The sequence below is a fragment of the Hipposideros armiger genome, unplaced genomic scaffold (assembly GCF_001890085.2).
Source record: "Hipposideros armiger isolate ML-2016 unplaced genomic scaffold, ASM189008v1 scaffold_109, whole genome shotgun sequence".
Lineage (NCBI taxonomy): Eukaryota > Metazoa > Chordata > Mammalia > Chiroptera > Hipposideridae > Hipposideros > Hipposideros armiger.
Genome location: NW_017731459.1, coordinates 773,852 through 783,276, shown reverse-complemented (window position 1 = coordinate 783,276; position 9,425 = coordinate 773,852).

Here is a 9,425-nt window from a genome sequence, read left to right as displayed (position 1 = left end):
TCCAGGTTGAGCTGTTGTTCAGCATCTTAGCTGTAGAGGGCAGTGTCACTGGCCCTCATATGTGGGATCTGAACCGGGGCCCTCTGGCGTCCCAGGCCAGCTCTTAACCAACGCGCCACTGGGCTGGCCCCCTATGTGTGTTTTAATACATCCTCTGATCACTGAAATGGTTTCAAAGAGATTGCTATTGAAGTAAAAAGAAAAAGAATGCAAAACTCTTCATTTGACTTAAAAAAAAAGTTTTTAAATATCTAAGCGTGCCATGGTCTGCTGGTTCGAAAGCCAAATTTCATTTATGGCTAATTCTGTCTCTGTATGGCTTCTAGCCAGGGCAGCTAATGCTTTACTCCACCAGAGAGTAAACAAAGGAAATGAAAGAAAAGATGGGGAACTTACTTTCTTTAGTCTTAGAGATGAGGAAAGTTTGATGAGAGGGGAGAAGTGGGGATTTTGTATAGGTATCCATTTATCTGTAAATGCATCTCACTGGTAATCAAGTGATGGCCCTTCTGCATTATATGCTCATTGTAAATGAGTAGTCAAACATCCTTCATATTATGGCTCATTTAGCAAACTGATTCATCTACTGTGTACCAGGTACCCAGTTAGGCCCTAGTAACACAGACACAATAGGACCTATTTTTAAAACGAGTATTAAATGCTTACTATTCGCCAGGTACTTCCTAGAAGCTAGAGACCTAATAAGTAAAAAGAAAGCTGTTTCCTTCTCTCATAGAACTTAACTGTCTGGTAAGGGAGACGGATTATCACACAAAAGTAAATTTATAACCCTGGTGGGTATTACTAAGGGTAGGTGTGTGATGCATGAGGGCATTAAAGTGGAACTCAGCCTAATATGGGGTATCATAAATGGCTTCTCCTAGCAAGAGGTGCATTGAGCCAAGAGTTAAAACTGCCACAGAGAGAACTTGATTTAGAAGTAGGGGAAAAGCAAGGAAGAACTTTAAAAACCTTGCGATGGAACCAGGGCCTGAAAAGAAATGAGGGGGATAATGTAAGATGCGTCTAGAGAGAATCAAGTAAGGGCCCACCACATAGGGTCTAATAGGCTTGGTAAGGATTCCTATCTTTGGAAAGCAATGCAAACCAATTGAAGAGTTTTTATTGGGAGTCACATGACCAGATTTGTGTTTCAAAAGGTCATCTGGCTTCAGTGAGAATTCATTCTTTAAATATGTATGTCCTGAGTGCCCACTATGGGCCAACTACTGGTCTTTGCACTGAGTACACAGCAGTGGACAAACCAGACAGAGTCCCTATTTTTGAGGACCTTAAAGACAATACACTAACAATACAACATAACATGATGAGAGTGCTACAAAGAACCCAGGTAAGAATAAAAGGGTAGGGTGGTGCTGCTATTTTATTAGCCTGAACCATATGAAATTACTGATCTCTTTACATCATTTTTCTTAAACCTCAGAATGACATTAGAATCGTGGGTCAACCTGGTTGGATGACATTAGAGTTCTATTGTTCAACCTAATACTTGGAAGAGTCAGAGAAGACCTCTAATGAGGTGATCCAAAGAAAGAGAGAGGTAAGTCATGCAAATTCCTGGGGAAAGAGCATCTCAAGCAAAGGGACAGCAAGTGCAAAGTCCCCAAAGTAAGATTGTACTTGGCCATGTTTAAGGAACGAGGTCAGTGTGGCTGAAGAGTAATGGGCGAGAGGGAAGAAAGGTAGTAGGGACCAGACCTTGCTGGGTCTTATAGACTGTGGTAAGAAATTGGCTTTTTCTCTTTGAATGAGGTAAGCTATTGGAGATTTTTGAGCAGCGAAGCTACATAATCTGTCCTTTTTAATGCACTATTCTGTTAATGGTAGAATTTAGGTGGTGGGTATACAAATGGATCACTTAAAATCCTTTCAACTTTGCTGTATATTTGAAATATTTCCAAATAAAATGAGGAGATGGTTTTAGCTGCTGTATTGTGAATAGACTGGCAGGTAAGGGTGAGATTCGAAAAACCAATTAGGCTATTGCAATAATTCAGGTAGCAATGGAGATAGTAAGAAGCGATTGGATTGTGAATAAATTTTGAAGATAGAGCCAATAAGATTTGCTTATGAAACGGATTTGAGGTGTGAGAAACAAAGAAAGATAAAAGATAACATAAGGTTTTAGACCGGAACAGCTGCAAGGGTGGGGTTGCCATCTACTGAAATTCGAAAGGTAGTCTAGGTCAAGCAGTTTTGGAGGAAAAGACTTTTTGGGACAAAGTAAGTTCGGGATACCTGTTGGACATCTAAGCGGAGGAATCAAAGAGGCAATTGAATATCCAAGTCAGTAATTCAGAGGAAATATCCAGGTATGAAATACAAATGTATGAATCCACCTAGAAATTAGGAATACAAGTACAAGTGCCTTGAGAATAAAATGGAAATACTCAAAAAAGTTTAGCCTAAAGCCTCTGACTCATGCTTTTATTCTAGGCTGACTTTGTTTGTAGATAGTTATCAGTAACTTTATAGTGCCTTTCAGAATATTTGTGTGTGTTGCTGTCTGCAGTGCACTTGTGTTCTAAAGAGTGTAGATTTTTAATGTTGGTCTTGTCTTCCCAAGCAGAATATACATTTCTTAAGAAATAATCTGACAATGCCATATTCCTAGGAGACATTTTACAATGCTCATATAATCAACTATTCTAATGAATTTTTTCATTTCTTCTATTGTCATAAACATCAATTTTCTTATAAATCTTTAATTTAGACACTTCTAGCTGTCTTGTGAAGATAAGGGTAGAGTTAAAATTTTTGATCTTGTGCCACGTGCCTATTTCAGGTCAGACAAAGAGACCTTTAAAAAAAAAGGCTCAGCTCTCCTCTGTACTGTCTTTATACCCAGACTTCATGTCCTGCAAGACTTCAGCCCAGTAGGAAGGAGATCCTTCCCAGTAGTCCCTGAATTCACTAATTGAACCAAAATAGGTGACCTGTCCATCCCTGAAGAGAGAACTCTAGCTGGGGAAATTCTGTGCTATGACTGGCCAGATATGAGTCATATGCTTCACCTCTGGTTCACCCAAAGAACACAGACTATACAAAAGGAGTAGTTGGCCAGAAGAAAAAATGGACTACTATCACCACAATAGGGAAATGGATACTGATGGTCAAAAAACAATACCTGCTAAGCCAAGTCACTCAAAGGCCTAGGCATTGTTCCCTCCTTAAGCTTTTAAAAGAGGTTAGTAATGCCACGGCACTCACTTTGAATCTCTTCCAATTCCATACACAATACTGCATTTTCCCCTGAATCATTAGACTGTCATATTCACTTGTCATTGATGAGTGAACGCCACAAATAGCAAGTGTGTGAATACAGAACTTAACAAGCTGGAAGGGTCAGTATTTCAGCACATCACTTTCCAGGATACTCCCACCTGGGTAGTGCAGGTAGTTTCTTGTCCTACAATTCTTTCCTCTTGTCAGTCCGCCTGAAACATTTTTATTTGCCCTCAATACCCTAGGGGCAGGGTGGCTGCTAGCTAAGATGCCTGGGAAACCACTGCAGAAACAAGCAACACGTCGGCTTAAGTTCATCTCTTAGGACCTTTACACAGTGTAGAATCTTGAAAGCAAAGTGTATCTGCAGATATGTCTGTTTTCCCTTCGGCTTCTTTTCAGCTTCACTGTTCCCATTCCTTTCTACACGAACAGGTCATTTCCCCCACAAGATACTTGACCAAACATATATGGCATTTTTAACCTTTTAGTTTAAGTTTTACTGCAGAAAATGGATAACTTTGGTGTAAAGAGAATGTTGGTTCTATCAATATTATTCTGGAATTTGGGATGGCTCCTCTACTGTGCTACTTCCCTGGACACCAAACATAACATTCTCTGTTCTAGGACCTGCTTCAAGTTGGTCATAAGACTGGCAGACAATCAAACCAAACTAAATGAATAGTTGTTGAAGTTAATCTCACATCCTGGAGCTGTGCATGCCATGGAATAGCCTGCTTTTGTTCAGCACAGTTCTGATCAGAATCACAGCCCTGTGGTCCTATTCATCAGAATTTTGTGTTTGGAAATTGGATTTGGGTTTGGTTATTTTAAAAATAGATAATGATAATGGACTATAGCCCTTAAAATTTCTGTTGTAAGAGAAAGTGACTTAGGATAGTGTTAACCATGTAGTTAAGTGTGAAAAGGTTACTAAACAGCATGTTCTAAATGATTCTGATATTTGATTTTATACAGACAGGGAAATACTAGAAAAGACACCCAAATGTTAACCTTAAAAAATGGAATTATCAGCGATTTGATTTGATTGCTTGCTTTTCAAAATATTTCTAGATGAAATGTATTATAGCTGTACTCAGATAAGTTAATTTTTAAATAAAAATAGTTCATAATACCAATATCCCGAAGTATGCAAAAGATATAACTAAAAAGTAGATCTAATTATGATTTTCACTGCTCAGAGCCATTGTGGATTTTTCCTCTTAACTTGCATACGTCAGTTGTTCTTCTTTCATTAAAAAAATATCTATTATTGGACGCTAGGAGTAAATGAACAATCCAGGTGTGGCTCCTCCCCTCCTAAAAGTAACTCACCGTCATGTGGAGATTAACAAGTAAACTGACAGAAACACATCCCAGTTGATAGCAGTTTTATGCATGCTCTGTGACAACATCTAACCCTCCTTTTGATAAACCAATTATAAAGAGACATTTTTGAGACAATGGGGAAGTTTGACCACAGACTGGATATTAAATTATATTAAGGAATTGTTATTAATTAAGGGTTAATAACTTATTAACCCTTATTACTATTAATAGTATTAATATTATTAATAGTAATAAGGGTTAATAAGTGTCATAATGATACTATGGTTAGGTTTTTGAAGCATCTTTTGTCTATTAGAGACATACACTGTATAATTTAAGCATGAAATTCTATGATCTCCAGGATTGTTTTTAAAATACTTCAGAGGGAAGGAAGGAAATGGCAGGACAGATGAAACAAGAATAGGCAAGAATCAACGTGTTAAAGCTGAGTGAAAGGCATATTGGGGGGATGATATATAATACCGTATTCTCTATTTTGTGTGTGTGTTTTAAATTTCCCATAACATGAAGTTAAAATTTAAATCAATAAATACAGGCATACTTACATATACATACATAAAGGCTTTAGGGCACCTTATTTCTACACCTGAACTTGTGTCCTGTAGAACAGACTGAGTGAATACAAAGAACTTTAACATTGCGATCCCTAAGCCAGTTGGTGTGGGTGCACTTGTCTACATATGTAATCCTGAGGAAAGGAGAATCTCCCCTTTGTTCTATGTGGAACCACTGAGAAGAAGTGCACCGGTAACAGCCACTACGAGGAAAGGAAGCCCACCCCAAGTCACTTCTTTCCGATGGCCTGTGTGTCGACAGGTGGTCAAAGTAGAGGTAGCTGAAGCTCTCGATGACACCTGGAAACACCTGGAGCACAGGTCTGAGTTAAGGTGTAATTATCTCACTTGGGGCTTCATTAGATGTAAGGACACTGCTCGAATCCTGTGGGCAGCAGTGGAAATTGACAGGAGCCTTGCTTTCCAAGGGCATAGCATTGGAATGTTTTGGGAGTCAGCAGGGACACCAGGCTCCCAGATTCCACAGCAGCTAGGGTAACACCCTCCAGGGCAGTCAGCTGTGCTGTGGTCACCGTGGTTCCTAGACGCACGGGGGAAGGAGGTGGAGCGAGGAGAGAAGAGGAGGGGGTCTCGGTTTCCCACTGATCTAGGCATATGGGGCTTGTGTTGACAACCCAGAGACACCCCAATGGTGACACCTGCATTCTTCAGTTGGCGAAGCAGGATTTACTCATTACCCAGTTTTTGAATTGCACAATTGTATCATTACAGTTTACGGAAACAGCTGTGACTGTGACTCAGAGGTGTGACCAGAGGTTCCCTCTCACTCCCTTGTCCCTTGTGTAATCTTGGGCAGGTTGCTTCTCTTTACATTCGGGTAATAAATACCTTGCCTGTCTACCTCCAGGGTTGTCGTGAGGATCTTAAGAGATGATATATGGAGCTATAATTTTTGTGAACTATCACATCCTATATAGATGTTAGGCATCATTATTATACTGTAAGGGACTAGGTGATTTATATCTGAAAGCCTCTTATTTTCTTTGATTCTATGTTAATAATGAGTGTTTAATTAGCACATGATAAAATTGGATAATAAGAAACAAACAACTACAGAGACGTTTAGCATATAGTATGATCTTCCTGCATTGTCCTATGTTACACAGGAATTCCTGGGAATAAGAAAATCTTATCCAGTTAATATTTTATGGTTATATCCTTGAATATATGCTCATCAATTTAGGAGACATAAGTCAATATGTCTTCTATTTAATAATGTATAATCAACTAGAGAACTACTAGAGTAGGAGTTGGCAAACCGTGGCCTATGGAACAAATCTAGCCACCACTTATTTTTATATGGCCTGCAAACTAAGAATTATTTTGACATTTTGAAATCGTATTTTTAAAAAAATCAAAAGAACAGTATTTTATGACATGAATATTATATGAAATTCAAACTTCAGTGTCTATTTACTGGAACACAGCCACACCCATTTGTTTATGTAGTATCTAAGGCTGCAACAGCAGTTGAGTGCTTGTGAGAGAAACCATATGGTCCACAAAGCCTGAAATATTTGCTCTCTGGCCCTTTACAGAAAAGTTTGCGTATTCCTAGAAAAGAGGATTCAAAGGGACAGAAACAAAACAAAAACAAACTATTTTTTTAGGTTGTTAGCTATCTCTTAGAATAAATCAACCTGGAATATATGGACTCAAATTATGCATATGCAGTAGGAGAAATTCACAATTAATAGTTTTAATATACAATAACTAGTTTTGAGTCAGTTAAGAAAAATTTGTTTAGAAAATATTAATAGAATACAATTAGATTCTTAAAAATATGTTCCCATTTTGCTCAATGTTGGTGGCAGAGTAAAGAGAATAGGGAATATGATTATTCTCTGATTAATATACAGTAGAATCTGACTCTGGCTAAGGGAAAAGAAAGTTGATCGGAAAGAGGATTCCTGAGCAGTTCCAGAGTTAAGGGAAGAGCCGGAGATCATGACATTTGAAAGGGCCAAGCGGATGGAGTAATGTGATTGGGAGCCGCACTGGAATCCCATGGTTGGAATGGAGACAGAACAAAGGGGAAGTAGGAAGGGGGAAGGATGCCAGGCAGGCAAAAACCAATAGATGTGCTTACAGGGAGCTTGTCTGGAAACATGGACTTTAATTCTGACTTCAGTACCACCTGGATGAATATAGTAAGTCAGTCATCTCATTCGGGATTCAGTTAGGGGTGCTTCCAGTATATGTTAGTATAAAAGTAGGGAAACAGTTAGACCCACCTGCCATGAAGCTATTTTTTGGCCATAGTGCATAAAACTTGTCCTCAGAACACTTTTTTTTTTTAAGATTTTTAAAAATTTTATTGGGGAATCAGACAAGTTGCTGTTCTTCTTCAATCTAGTTGTGGAGGACGTAGCTTCACTGGCCCATGTTGGTATTATGATCAATGTGCTCTTCCCGGCTGAGGCAGATTGGTCGCCGGACCCTGGATGGCCACTCACGGAGGTTCTTGGAGGCTCACGCCAGCTGCCGACCGTTCACGCTGGCTGCCGGCCACTACGGCTGCCCACTGCAGCCCCACTGCAGCCTATGCCATCGCCAGCGACTCATGGCAGCCCAGCTCCAGGTCAAGCTATTGTTCACCATCTTAGCTCTAGAGGGCGCAGCATCACTGGCTCATGTGGGATCCGAACTGGTGGCCCTGCTGCTCAGAGCTCATGCTCCCAAGCCAACTCTTAACCAAGGAGCCACTCGGCCGGCCCCTCAGAACACTTTTTTAAAGTTAGAGAACAATGTCTTGCAAAAGATCAAATTAAAAAATAATTGTGTGACCACTATCACCACATCTATTCAACATTGCACTAGAGTTTTCAGCCAGCACAATAAGATAGGAAAGAGAAATAAAAGACATAAGGATTATAAAGAAAGAAAAAAGTTATCTGTCCGGCTGAGTGGCACGTTGGTTAAGAGCTGGCTTGGGACGCCAGAGGGCCCCAGTTCGGATCCCACATATGAGGGCCAGTGACCCTGCCCTCTACAGCTAAGATGCTGAACAACAGCTCAACCTGGAGCTGGGCTGCCAGAGTCACCGGAGTCGGCGATGGCGTAGGCTGCAGCCCCTGTGGCAGTGGGTTGCCATGGGCTACCGTGTGTCGCCGGCAGCCAGCGTGAGCGGCTGTCCAGAAGCCAGCAACTGATCTGCCTCATCCGGGAAGAGAGCAATGATGGTGCCAATTTGGGCCAGTGAAGCAACATCCTCCACAACTAGACTGAAGAACAAAAGAACAGCAACTTGTCTGTTCCCCTTCCCCCAATTCCCCAATAAAAATCTTAAAAAAAAAAAAGAAAAAAGTTATCATTTTTTGCAGATGATGTGATTATACACATATAACATTCAAAAGACTCTCTAAACTGTTACAATTAATGAATAAATTCAGCTATGTTACTACATGAAGGTCAATATTGAAAATTTCATTTTATTTCTATACCAGCAACACAATAATAAAACTAAAATGAAAAATTTTTAATGGCCCTATTTACAATATCAAAAAACATTAAATATGTAGGAATAAATGTAATGAAAAATGTGCATCCAACTTCCTCGAATTATCTATAGATTAATGCAATCCCAATGAAAATTCCAAAAGACTTTTGTTAGTGGAAATTGACAAACTGATTCTAAAATTTATAAAGTAATGCAAAGGGTGAAGAATAGCTGAGGCAAGTTTGAAGAAAGAAAACAAAGCTAATGGATCTGTGCCACCAGGTATTACAACCAACTGTCATTTGCCAGAGACTGAGGGATTTCCTGGGATAGTTTAACAGTTTCTGTTTTAAAACCCAGAAAGTTACATACACCAAATCATTATGTGGTACACTTTTGACTAATACAGTGCTATCTGTCAATTATGTCTCAATAAAATTGGGGAAAATAAGAATGTACTGGGAAAACCGGGACAAGTCAGTCACCCTAAGACTTCATATAGAGCTGTACTTATGACAGTGTGATATTGACATAGCAATAAACAAATAAACCAATAAAAGAGAACAGAGAAACCAAAAATAGACCCATACATGTTTTATCATCTGACTATGACAAAAATGGCATAGCAGTTGTCCATTTGGGAAACGATGGTCTTTTCCATAAATGGAGCTGGATAATTAGCTATATACATTTAAAAAAAAACAAACAAAAAACTTAACTCATAACAATAATAAATTCTAGATGAATTATATAAATTATAATTTATTATATGAATAAATTCTAGATGAAAGGTAAAATAATAAATCTTTTAGGAA